Genomic DNA, 13,419 nt, shown 5'->3' on the forward strand with positions numbered 1-13,419 from the left:
TTCAGGGAGCAGGTATTAATTGAACACCTAATATGTAGACAATCTCACACCTGAGGCCACCAAAAGTATTGGAAGCAGGCCTGGTCCTCGCAGGTCCTCATTTCTGAGGAGAGGGCAGACAGGGGGCTGAAGCTCTTTGGTGGTGTTCTTAGGTGTCTGAGCTCCCATCTGCAGGGGTCCAGAGGGGGGAGCGGTGGGGGACGCCCAGCAGCCCTGTCCCTGCGCTGGAAGGTGGTGTCTGGGGACGCCTGCTGTCCTGGGACGGGGACACAGAGGTTGCGCCCTGGGCTGGCCCAGGAGCCCCTGGAGGCTGCAGCCACCCCTGGGTCCGCGCGCTCCAGCTCCCACCCTCTGCGGCTGCACACCCTCTGCCGTCCCGGCGGGGGCCGCGGTGGGGGCGGCGGTCGCGACGGCAGGGCGAGGACGCGAGCGAGGCCCGAGGTCGGGCGACAGCGACAGCGGCGGAGGTCGGGGAGGGCTGTGGCCTCGGCATAGGGTCCCTGTCCAGGCGGCCGAGGACGCGCGCGCGGGGCCCGGCTGGAAGGCGTCTGGGGGTGGGTGGGTTCGCTAGGGAGTGAAGTGGGATCTAGGGAGGCAGGTGGCCTCAGGAGGGCGGGGGGCACATCACGCCCGGAGGGACCCGCAGACCAAGGGCAACCAGTGCCGACAGAGAACCCCGGGCGTGTCGGAGGCCGGTGTGGACTAAAAGCCGGAGGCGCATCAGAAGTTCACCGCCGCGGAAGGAGAAGGTCCCCCGGGCTGCTGGGGGCCGAGCACCGCGGGCTCTTGCTCAGCCCCTTAGAGTCTCCGCAGGTGCAGGCCCAGGCTAATCTTCCCTCCGGCTGGAGAGGACCCCGGCCTCCTCCTCACTGCTGGCCTCGGCGCTCCTTTCCTGGGTCCAAGTCTCCTGGGTCACCTTCAGCCTAGGACCCTCCTCCACCTTAGTAAGCTGCACTTACTGAGAACCTATTGTGCGTGTAAATTCCTTTAGGCATGATTTTTTTTAAAAAAGATTTTCATTTATTTATTTGTCAGAGAGAGAGAGAGAGAGAGAGAGCGCACAAGCAGGGGGAGCAGCAGAGGGAGAGGGAGAAGCAGGTTCCCCACTGAACAAGGAGCCTGATTCAGGACTCGATCCCAGGACCCTGGGATCATGACCTGAACTGAAGGCAGACGCTTAATGACTGAGCCACCCAGTCGTCCCCCTTTAGGCATGATTATCGTCATTTTATTTCAAGAAAAGGAAGGCTCAGACACCTAAGATCACCTGATAGAGGCCCCAAGCTAAGGGGGCAGCCTGGATTCTAATCCAGACCCAGGGTCTGTGCTGTAACCTTTGAGTAGCCCGGCCCCTGTCACCCTTGGGACCTGCTGAGGAGGAATGAGTGGGAAGGACTTCTGGTCTCCTTTTTTTGGGAGGTGGAGTGAGTGAAGCATTCCCCCCAGGGATAGAAGTGGTTCTGGAAAACCAGGTCTGGTGGGTGGCTTACATTAAGGGCACCCTCCCTGGTTTTCCCGGCCATGTGGTTTTCCTTGTCTGCTCTCCCAAAGTGGGGAAGCCCTCAAAGCTTTAAGCCATGGGGAATTGGGGGACAGGTCAAGGCCAGGCTGGGTCTGAGTGAGACATTCCTCTGCACCCCTCTCTCCCCAGTGAATAATCAGCCCACTTTCTTCTTGTTTGAGTCCTACTAGGGATGGTCCAAGCCTTGACCTGGAGGATGGACCAGCACCAGGGAGTCACTGTGACTCTTTAAGTCCAGGTTAATACCCCTGACAAGCCCTACTGGTTTCAGTCTGGGCAAACTCCATGGACCCTCTGGCATACATCCCATTCCAATTTCAAGGGTCTTCCCTTGAGAAGTGGGATCCTCTGTCCTCTTTTTAAAAAACAAAACCTCCCCCCAAAAAATATGTTCTCTCTTTGAACCAAATCCTTCTAAGCTCTGAGAACCTAGAGTTGGATCAATGGCTGTAGGAAGGGACCCTTCCAAAGACAGACTGTGAGAGGTACCTGCTCATGGCAGGTTTTGTGGGCTTTCCTGGGGGGCAACTGATAGCGCTGTCTGAGGGCAAGGGAGCTCATATACCCAAAGGTGGCTGGCGGTCTCATGTGGGCAAGGAGTCCTGGAGCTCTGGGAGCCCTGGGCCCGTCTTGTGCTGGCCTAGGCATCATCTTCCCAAGCCCCCAACAGTGTTGCTACTGAGCAGGGAGGGAGGAAAGGAGGGAGGGCATATCCCACGAACGGTCCCCTGGGATGCTGGGCTCAGCTGGACTCCAGTACCAGTCCTGCCTTGACCATCTCTGAGGCTCAGTGTCCTTATTTTTGCCATAGGGGTAAGCATTTACCTCCTTCCCAGGGTTCATTCAGCAAGAACCATTTATTAAGCACCTGCTGTATGCCAGGCACTGTGCTGGGCTGGGGACACCATGGAGAGTAGGTAGAACAGCCTTCCTGTCAGTGGGTTGCTGGTATCCCCTTGGAAGCTTGGGAGGACATGAGGCTGTCAGGGCTTAGGTATACAGCAGGCACACCATAAATACCAGACTCTTCCTTGGGCTACTGATAGGTTGCACCCCCACCCTCATCCCATCCTCATCCCAACCTCTTGGAACCCTAGAACTGAGAAGCAGCCCATCCTCCTGTTGGCCTCCCACCCCTACCTCAGGCTTCCATTTGAAGAACAAGTTAGGGTCAATGACCTCTAGCCTCTGCCAGTGGTCTCCCCATTGCCTATGGGCCCACTGTGAGCCTCCCCTTGGGTTTACCTCTTCCTCTACCCAGGAGATGTCTCCCTGCGTTCTTAGTCTGCTCTCATGCTGGGGGCTTCCACCTTCAGCTCAGTGGTTGGTCTAGCCAACCTGACCCTGGCTGGGTGAGGGGCAGACACCAAACAGCACAGGGTATTTCAGGATGGAGCCCTGTGGAGGCTCTGGGCTCCCAGCCTCTGCCTCTCACTAGCTGTGAAATCTCAAGCCTCAGTTTCTTCTTGGCCTCAATTTCTCTATCTGTAAAATGGGGGCTAACCTACCTTGTGGGGTTGTTGTGAACATTGCACCTTTGCTGGGGCCAACATACAGTAGCGTTCAATATAAAGGAATAAATAAATCTTAGCTATTATGATTATTCTGCAACACTTTGGCTCTTTGCCTGCCCAGCATCCTTTCTCCCTCCTTCCAGCCATAGCTTCTGACTTCCCTTGGGTTCTTCTCCTCCGTCTCAATGTGGTGTGCATGAGGCATGTGACCTAGTCCTAAGCCACTCTCACATCCCATCCACTGGCTTCAGGGACTGGTTGGGGGATGGACATGTGATCCACTCAGCCAATGAACTGTGTTAGAGTTTCTGCTGGGAAAATTGAGAGATAGGTTCTTTTCTCTTTCCCCTCCTTCTTTTTTAAATAAATGGTAACTCTCTCTATATGTATTTTGCAACCTTTTCCAAATATAAAATATGTCAGTGAATCATATCCCATTCTCAGAGTTTTAAAGATCTATAGATTTTACTCAAGATTCTTGCTTTTTGAGTAAGATCTGCTGAGTCACTATGTCAGACCACAGAAAGAAAAGTTGTCTGAGAATGAAGTCTTCAAGTGGAGAAGGTAACAACCTGGAACCATCATTTGAGCCCTGAGCAAGCTTTTCCTAAAGGCTATACCTGGGATTTTCATCCATCCATGCTATATTTACTGACCACTATTATGTGCTAAGTGTCACTCCAGTTGCTGGCGACACAACCAGGAACAAGATAATCCCCACTTCACAGCGGTCACCGTCCTGCCCCAGGGCCTTTTCACTTGCTGTTCCCTCTCCCCAGAATGCTTTTCCCCTCATCTCTCCATGGCTCCCTCCTTCACCTCCCTCAAGTCTTAATTCACAGGTTAGCGCCTCAGCGAGGCCTCTCCTGACCTGTCTATTAAAAATCACACACCCACATACCTCTTCTACCCTCTCCTGATTTATTTTACTCCTTAGCACTTGAAACCACCTGCTATCCTCGATAGAATACTTATTTGTTACTTCTCTGTCTCCCCCCGTTGAACGTCACTTCCACAAGGGAAGGGATTTTCATCGGTGTTGTTCGCAGCAGATCTGTAGTGACCTAGAGCAGGTGCTCAGTGTTAAATAAATAGGGAGCCCAAAAGGACTATCTGAAGACGTTAACACTGTCATTGTGGTTTGAATGTTTAAGAAGGAGCCAGCCAGTTGATGGCCCCCAGGGAAGGGCACCGCATATGGCTGGAGTGGCAAATCAATTTTCTTTTGGCTTAAACTATGCTGGATTTTTAAGGGGTGTCACTTTCCACCTTTAGGATCCTGAGTGGTGCTTGGTAGGATATAGTACTCAAGAGCTGCCTCTGGAGGGTGCAAGGGAACCCCGTTGCTGCCCTTGGGCGCGCACGCCATCACCAGCACACTCTAGATATTGGGAAACTCGGTAGTCAGTGGTGATGATGGCAATAATGATGCATTTGCTTTGAGGCCTGCTTTAATTTTCACAATAGCCCTATGAGGTAGGTCCCATTATCATCCCCATATCCTACATGAGAAAAGGCACAGAGAGCCCAGGTAGCTTGCTCAAGGCCCCTGAGGTATAAGCAGCAGAACCAGAAAGAGCAAGGAGATTAAAGTCACCATGGTCTGGTCAGCCAGGTGATTCCCCAGGTGGGAGGAAATTCAGGAGGGACCCGGGGAGGGGGGGTGTGTGTCCTCCCTTTGGGGATCATTGTGCTGAGGTGTGATCCCTCTCTGGCAGGCTGGAACCTCCCCCGCCTCCCAACCTCGAACCCTATCCAAATGCCAGAGGTTTCCCCAGCAGCGGTCTGGTGCCGAGTGTGGCCTGCTCGAAAATCAGGTGAAACTGACACAGGGCCCTGCTCAGTTTGAGGATTGGAAGGCTTCCTGGAGGAAGCCACCTTTCATCATTGACCTGGAGGAGGAGTCGGTGTCAGGCAGTTGAGGAGGTGGGGGAAGCGAGTTCAGGCTGGGACACTGCGTGGGAAAAGGCCTGGAGGCGTGACAGCAAGCCACCAATTTCTTCCAGGGCTCTTTACCTGTGTGGACCCAGCCGGGACAAATGCACTGCAATTCTCCCAGCCCACATTTCCATCCGTCATCCGTTTGCCCTTTCCTCTGAATGTTCAAAAGACCCATCTACCTCCCTCCACTTTGGCAAAACACACGGCCTTATCTGCAAGCCAATCTCAAACTGTCTGCCTCTGAGCACCGGCCTGGCCTCTGTAGATTCAGAAAGCAACCTCTGGGACCGCAAGGGGGCCGGAGGGCCGCTGAACCAGTGCCTCACAGGAGGCCAGAGTTCCCTTCTCAGGCCTGATGTCCCCAGAGATTGGAGGCTGCCCTCAGGCCCTCCCCATGCAGCCTGCTCACCTTCCAGGTCTTTCCCTTCTCCTGTGTCCACCAGCGGGTGGGCTCTTTTGCCAGACTGCCTGGGCTTCAGTCCCGCCTGGCCATTTGGTATCTGTTATTCAACCTCTCTGGGCTTCTCTTTCCTTATCTGGAAAATGAATTAAGTGGGTTATATATGGATTAAATTGTCAACTGCCTACATCGTTGTCTGGCATGTAGTAAAGTGCTCAGTAAAAGCTACTCCAACGCCTGTACATGATGTGATTCTGGCGCTATGATTTCTGCTCTCTTCACTCTGCTGGCACCCTCTCCTCTCCCTCCAGAAAGGGTTATCCAGTGTGGAAACAGGTTTCTTTTTTTTTTCTGCATCCTGAGTTTCATGATGCCTGTGGAGAAAGGGAAGGTTTCTAGCAAAAACAGTTTGGGGGAAACTGATGTAGGAGAAAAGTATCCCAGGCAGGAACTCAGAAAAAAAAAGATTTCTTGAAGGGGGGAGAGGGGGACTTAGGGAACTGGGGGACAGTAGAGACTGGAGAGAGGTCCCCAGGACAGAAGGCCTGGGGTGGAGCATGGAGGAAACCTCAGGCAGGTTGTGGGGGGCTGAGCCCACGTCCCCCAGAGTGGCAGAACCCAGAGAAGAAATGTTCTTGGGGTTTCAACAGTGGGTCTAGGATGGCCGCACCCTTCCACCCCTGAGGCTGCATGCGTGGGCAAGCCACTGAAGACGTCCCCATATGTTCAAGAGGGCAAGGAAGTGGTGGAGGAGAGCCTCCTGAGGCCTTGGGGCACCAGAGGGAGAGAAGAGGAGACCAAGCACGGGCAGTGGCCATGCAGCAGGGAGTGGATGTGATGGGTGGCCCCTTTGCCATCATGGGTGTGGGTGAGTGTGAGGGAAGGGAGGAAATGAAGATGAGGAGGAGGCTGTGGCCAGAGCAGGAGGTGGGGATCAGCCAGGTACAGCCTGTGGGGAAGGTCCGAGGTGGGGCAGGCTGGGAGCAGGTGGGCACTGGGGGACACACTGTCTCTGTGTCTTGACGAAATGGCTGATCCCTCTCAGAATCCTTCTCTGGTTACCCCTCTCCCCCCACCCCCGCCACGTGCACTGGGGCTCCTTTGAATACACATGGTGCCCAGGCTGTTACCATCCCAGCCCTGATCTCCCTGTTGACTCAGCTGCCGCCGCCTCTAGCCTGTGACCCATGTTGGGGCAGGGACAGGGGTGTCATTGCTCTCCCAGTGCCTGGCACACAGTAGGCGCTCTGAACCTTTGGGGTATGGCCCTACTGAGCAAATTTCTCCTCTCTCCAGCTTTGACCTGCCTGTGGAATAAATAAATCACTCTTAGGAGCAGTTCGGCCAGGCAGGCCTTGGGTCCATGTCCCTCCCCCTGGGAGGGGGAGTGGGGCCATTCCTGTTTCCATTGAGTCCTGGGGATCAGCCTCCTACTGCCACTGCTCCACCCCCCATTCTGGTACACATCGCTCCTTTCCTTCTCCTCCCGGGCTTTGGGGATGCTGTTGGAATTGCCACTTTGCATAACCCCCCCACCTGCAGCTAACCTTGGTTTCCCCCAGCACAGGGCAGGCCCTGCTTGGCACGCGAAATGCCCTCTGCCCTCCCCGGAACACATGACTTTCGATTTTCCTTGAACACAGCACTTTGTGACTCTGGCGTAAACTTCAGACGCAGCCCCCTTTCCTGTCTTCACAACAAGGAAATAAGTTGAGTTTCAGAGAAACCAGCTGCTGAGAGCACACCAGGCCTTCCGGCCCTGGTCCCTGCTTGGCTTGGGCCTTTGTGCGGCTGCCGGTGGGCCCAGGTGAGTGGCCGCCCTCCGGCTTTCTGCCCCTGTCCCGTCACCACAGCCACACCCCGGGGGACTTGGGACAGCTGGTGGAGGGTGAAGATTCTGTCGGTATGGCCTACTTACCCTTTGCTTGGGCATGTGAGGGGGCGGTGAGCCGCAGGGCCTCAGGCGGGGGGCTTGGGCTCCAGAGATAGCCAAGTTAGTTTCTTGGGTCCAATTCTTCATCCAGAACCAGCTGTTTATTGACGTTGGGGACCAGAGACCTGTAGCCCATTTGCCTCGATATCATCTGCACATCTCCAGGTAAGTCATCCTGGATGGAACAGCACCTGGCTGCCAGTTCCATGGGTAGCCTGGGTCTGGTGGAGGGAGATGGAGTTAGGAGGCCACTGGGAAGGACCAGGAGGGGCTGTAGGATTGGGATGGGTGGTGTCCAGGTGGAAGAGGAAGCAGACACCCCTTGCGGCCACCCTGAGGGAAGCAGATTCCCTGCCAGAGTGTCAGCTGAGTGGTCATGTCCAGGGGACACAGCGATGTCTGCTCAGTCCCTCGCTTCCTGCTGGGCCCCGTCAGGGTGACACCCTTGGCTCCAGGAAGCAGAGAATCTTCCAGAGAGAGCAAACATGTGCTCTGCCCCCTGCCCCCACCAGCCCCATAAATATGAGGGTGGCTCAACAGGGCTGTGAACTTGAACAACCAAGTGCAGATGATTCCTATCGGGGGCCCAGGAGGCTTGAGCCACTTATAAGGGAGCTCAGGTTCAAGGGGGACTCAGAGAGGTGAAGGAGAAAACAGTCTGCATCCTGCTCAACTGCTGTGTGTCCTTGGCAGGTTGCTTGGAGTCTCTGAGCCTCAGTTTGTGCATCTGTTAAATGCAGAGGCAAATATCGGCACCTTGCAGGTGCCTGGCTCTTGACTCTTGGGTAAGAGGTTGGGAAAAATGTCCCAGGCAGGAAAGAGTCTCAGCAGGAAGGAACGGGGTTCCTGTGGTGAACAACTCAAGATGCGCATCATTACTTCTGTCTCAGCCTGGGTAGTGAGTGCACAGTGGGTGCTTAGTAAAGCTTTGCTGAGAGCTTAGGGCCAGGGACTCCTGGCATGAAAAATCTTTGGGTGCCACCTCAGAAGGCTCTTCTCGGTGCGGTGCTTCCTTTACCTTTTTGTGCCTGTCCTCCTGCCTCCCACATGCAGCCCCGGCAGGGACACGGGGCTGGCAGGGACACAGCCTGGACGGTGGTAAGCGTACACTGTGGAGCCAGGCGGCCTCGATTTGAGTCCTGGCTCAGCTACCTGCTGTGTGTGCTGTGGGACCTTAGGCAGGTCACTGTACCTCTGTGTGTGTCAGGTCCCGGGTCCATAAATCCTTCACTCATGGGGTGTGAACAAATAGACTTGACCCTTGAGGAACACAGGGCTTAGGGGTGCTAAAACCCCACGCAGTTGAAAACCTGCATATAACTTTTGACTCCCCCCAAACGTAACTGCTAAGAGCCTAGTGTTGACCAGAAACCTTCTGATAACATAGGGAGTCTAATACATACTTTGTAGGTTATATGTGTTATGTCCTGTATTCTTTTTTTTTTTTTTTAAGATTTTATTTATTTATTTGACAGAGAGAGACAGCGAGAGAGGGAACACAAGCAGGGGGAGTGGGAGAGGGAGAAGCAGGCTTCCCGCGGAGCAGGGAGCCCTATGTGGGACTCGATCCCAGGACCCTGGGATCATGACCTGAGCCGAAGGCAGACGCTTAACGACTGAGCCACCCAGGTGCCCCATGTCCTGTATTCTTACAATAAAGTAATCTAGACGAAATAAAATAGTATGAAGAAAATCCTAAGAGAAAGACATTTATTGTACTGTTAAAAATCCACATGTAGCTGGACCTGAGCAGTTCAAACCTGTGTTGTTCTGGGGTCAGCTGCAGATCTAGATGCCCAGTACATAGTAGGTGCTATCTGAGCACGTGGCTGTAATTCTAACTGTCACTACTAGCTCTGGGAGGTCAGGCTCTGGACTTCGTTGCTTCTGGAGACTCTCCTGGGGGCTGCAGCAGCCAGACCTCTCCGTGTCGACCCCTCCCTGCACATTCGCCCACCCAAAGCATAGGCTGTGGTTCTCAACTGGAGCCAATTTTGGCACCCCCTATACCTCCCCCCCCAGGGACATTTGATAATGTCTGGAGACATTTTTGGTCATGACTCAGGGGGTCTTGTTGGCATCTAGTAGATATAGGCCAGAAATGATGCTAAACACCCCACAATGCACAGGACAACACCCTACTCTCCCCCCGACTCATCATCCCACCTTTCCCACCCCCTAAGCCTCTCCTCATCTCCCTTTTACAGTCACAGAGCCTGACACCCAGGCTTCCAAAGGGAAGCTCCTTGTTGAGCTCACACGGCCCTTAAACCAAGGCAGCAGGGGTTGGGGTGGGGGGACTGCTCTCACAGCATTGCCCAGTGGATCAGCGGACACTTAGCAAGTCTGCTGGGTGCGAGGACCTATCCCAACCCCACAACAGCCCAGCACTCTGGGCCGTGACGGTCAAAGGAAGCTCAGAGTGCAGGGACACCTGCCAGCCTAGGGTTCAAGCCCCAAGGGATCCAGTTCAGAACAAGGGATTCCGTCCCCTAAAGGACATTCATTCTCCAGAGTGGTGAGAGCAGGCTGCTGGGTCAGACACCTGCGTTCAAATCCTGACTGCCACATGATTTTGAACATGACATTAACCTCCCTGAGCTTCAGTTGCTTTAGCTGAGGAATGGGACTAACAGTTCCCATTTAACAGGAGTTGAGGCAAGGTTTAGATTAAGTGGATGATGCTCATAGTAAAGTCCCCGGCACAGAAGCTGCTGTTGTTGTTACCTGTTTGACCCGTACTTATTGGGAGGAAGCAGGAGCTCCAGTAGAAAACAAGGCAGCTGTAGGCTCTGCCTCGGGGAGCTCAGCCTGGTCACAGACAGAGGAGTCAACAGACAGTGGTCATACACGGCCATCAGGGCTGTGATGTGGGGAGGACGGGCCCTGGGACAAGAGAGGAGGTGCCTGACTTAGCTTGGGGAGGTAGGGGTGGAAATCATGGAACACTTCTGGGAGGAGGGGACAACAGAGAGGACTGAAGCATATGGCCAGAAGAAGGGTGTGGGCACCTACTATGTGCCTTGCTGGTCAGGGTTGGGGAACGAGACAAAATCTCCACTCTCACAGTGCTTACATTCTAGCAGGGGACAAAGGGCCTATGTCAACAAGTTGGTGGATAAATCACATTTTTGGTGGTGAAGAATCATAAAGCTGGGTTAGGGATATCTCTATCCTGAAGAAGGGGAGGTGATTTTAGAGAGGGAGGTCAGAGAAGAACTCTTGGAGGAGGAGGTGATATTTAAGCAGAGACTTGATTAAAGTGAGGGGTTTTGAGGGAAGAGGGTCCAGACAGAGGGAACAGACAGGGCAAAGGCCCTGAGGTTGGACCAAACCTGATTTGATCAAGTGACCTGAACAAGTGACATAAGGAGGCCCATGGGGCTGGTGGCGCGTGAATGAGGACAAAGAAGGGATTGGGCAGATTGCATAAGGACTTGGGGGCTACTGTGAGGACTTGGGCTTTACCCCTGTGTGAGGTGGGAGTCCTGGAGGGCTGAGAGCAGCGAAGGACATGATAACACAATGGCAGGCCAGTGCTGTGCTTGGTGCTTGGTGAGTCTTATCCCATGGAATCCCCGGAATCTCCCAGTGCCAGACACTGTTGCTTGCACTATTTTCTAGGTGGGGTCTGCTGAGCTTAACTCACTGCCCAGGACCACACCACTACTGCACACTAGATCCCTGATTCTGTGGTTGAAATCTGATCCCCTGGTGTCAGGAAAAAGATATGAAGGAGCCAATCGCCACCCATGGCCCAATGCCAACTGATGTCACTGTGACTTAGAATGTAACCAAGGTGGCATTTTATTGGCTGAAATTGCTTGTGCTGCTCTATTGGTGGGCAGAGGGGGGGGCCCACCATGATTGTGGACTAGAGAGCAGGAAGTGCGGCTTTAGGGGGGATTTTGGGTCTCAGGCAGGAGATTGGGGATCAGTGAGAGGAAGGATGGGCAGAGAGGGCTGGGCCCCCATTCCAGCAGTGCCTTTGGTGCGGTCATTGGCTGAGGGCAGCTCATGGAGCCTCTAGGCCTGGCTGGTGCAAATCCCACCCCCTCCCACTGAGTCCAGTTGGATGGGCTCATTCCCTCTGCAGCCTGATTGCCTCAGTCTCCTCTCTGGGCTCTCACAATGGACATCTAATTGGGGCTTTTGATGCTCAGAGTATGTTCTGTGGAATAGTAGACTCTCAAGGCTCTGCTACATAGGAGTGGGGATAAAACAAAGCTAAAACAGTCCTTCCATGCAGGTCTTCTCAGAGCTTTTATTTTTACATTTTTTAAAAAAAGATTTTTATTTATTTGAGAGAGAGAGAGGGAGAGAGCACAAGTGGGGGCGGAAGGGGCAGAGGGAGAGGGAGAAGCAGACTTCCCAATGAGCAGGGAGCCTGACAAAGCTGATCCCAGGGCCCTGAGATCGACCTGAGCTGAAGGCAGATGCTTAACTGAGCCACCCAGGTGCCCTGAGCCTTTATTTATTTATTTATTTTAAGATTTTATTTATTTATTTTAGAGGGGGGCATGGAGGGTGAGGGGTAGAGGGAGGGGGAGAGAAAAAGTCTCCAGCAGACTCCATGTTGAGCACAGAGCCCCAAAGCAGGGCTCAATCTCACAACCCTGAGATCATGACCTGAGCAGGAACCAAGAGTGGGACACCCAGGTGCCTCTCAGAGCCTTTAATATGCTAATATGCTTTCCATAGCTTTTGAAAATGTGTTTGACCACCTGAGCCTTTTTTCCTTTGAAGTATGTTTGGAGTATCAAGTCTCTCTGGAATAGATATAACTGAACCCTACCTTTACTCAAGGAGGATGCTTGAATGGTGGAATTTCAGGTAGATCCTTCTGACCAAGAACCACAGGTTTCTTCCTTCTCTTCCCAGGGCCTGGGCTGTGAAAACAAGCCTGGTGTCCCCTCATCTCTCAGTGGAGCTGTGAACTCGGAGAAGGCCAAATTAGGATCTCTGAACTCAAAGCTCATGGGGAGGCTGGATGGGGTCAGTCCAGGCAGGAATGGGGTAGGAGAGTCTCATGGTGGGCTTATCTCCTCGGAAAGCCATAGAGTCTGTAGGGACATGACTCAGGATAGAAACATGGGATCTTCCCAACCACATCTAGTCCCATCAGGAGGCTGCACACTGGCCCAGCTCCTCTGAAAGCAAAGGGTCCATGCTGGCCTGGCCTGCCGCAGTGCTGCATGGACAAATGTTCCAGCCTCTTGTCCCCCTGGCTCGTCATCTTCTGCCTCCTCTTGTCTACTTCCTCTGGGCTCCTCAGCATCTCTGGGAACTGGAAAGTTGGTTACTCCAGCTGTCATCCCCCTGCTTACTAGTGAGGACAGCCTAGAAGGGCACAGGAAGGCAAAAGCAGACACGGGGCTGGCTAAGCCCAGGACCCACCTGCCGGGCAGTGTCGTGTTATTATTACCGTTGTTGTTATTGGCAGTGAGACAGGGTGGTTGTGATAAAGCTCAGAATGCATGGGAAAGGCTCCTGCCTCTTGGATGCTTTGGCCTTTGATCTGAGATGGCCAATCATGGCTTATGGCCCTGGACTGGGCCCCAAGGGCCAGTTTCTCCCCACCCCCCCTTCTGCACTAACCCCGTCTCTGGCTACCCAGGTTGCACCTGTGGCCACTGTGGGGAGGAGCTTCTCAAACTGTGTTGTTGACAATTTCCTGCCACAGCTTCCTGCCCCAGAGACCAGCTTCACTACCTCCACCCCTCCCCACAGCCCCTGGACAAGCCCCCATCTTGCTGCCTGGTCCTGTGTCCTGTGTATAGGGAGCAGTTATACAAGTCTGTGAGGCAGGGATGGCTGGATTTGGGAAGATGGAGAAGAGTAGGGAGGGTGTACTCAGTAGAGGGCACTGCATGGATAAAAGTATGGAAGTGCACTTGAAAGAAGGGCGAATAGCACAGCCCAGCTGGAGCAGAGGGAAGGTTGAAGAGTTTAGTTAGATTCAATGAAGTGGGCAGAGGGAGCCACAGTAAGTTCTTGAGCAAGGGAGGCCTTGGGGAAAAATTGCCGAGAAGCAACTTGCAGACCCTGGAGTTCAGCTCATGGGAAACAAACTGTGGGGTTTAGCCAACCACAAACACCATGCGAGTTA

General features: G+C 53.8%; 1 long non-coding RNA gene across 1 annotated transcript; it reads left to right on the top strand.

Annotated features, from left to right (window-relative positions):
• Positions 1-6,141: 6,141 nt before the first annotated feature.
• Positions 6,142-7,480, top strand: LOC145723878 (uncharacterized). The gene is made up of 3 exons (XR_014149232.1): positions 6,142-6,245; positions 7,021-7,184; positions 7,402-7,480. It is a non-coding gene; the product is annotated as an uncharacterized LOC145723878 (long non-coding RNA).
• Positions 7,481-13,419: the final 5,939 nt, after the last annotated feature.

Source organism: Leptonychotes weddellii, chromosome 10 (genome assembly GCF_054177405.1).
Source record: "Leptonychotes weddellii isolate Sample4059 chromosome 10, ASM5417740v2, whole genome shotgun sequence".
NCBI classification, from domain to species: domain Eukaryota; kingdom Metazoa; phylum Chordata; class Mammalia; order Carnivora; family Phocidae; genus Leptonychotes; species Leptonychotes weddellii.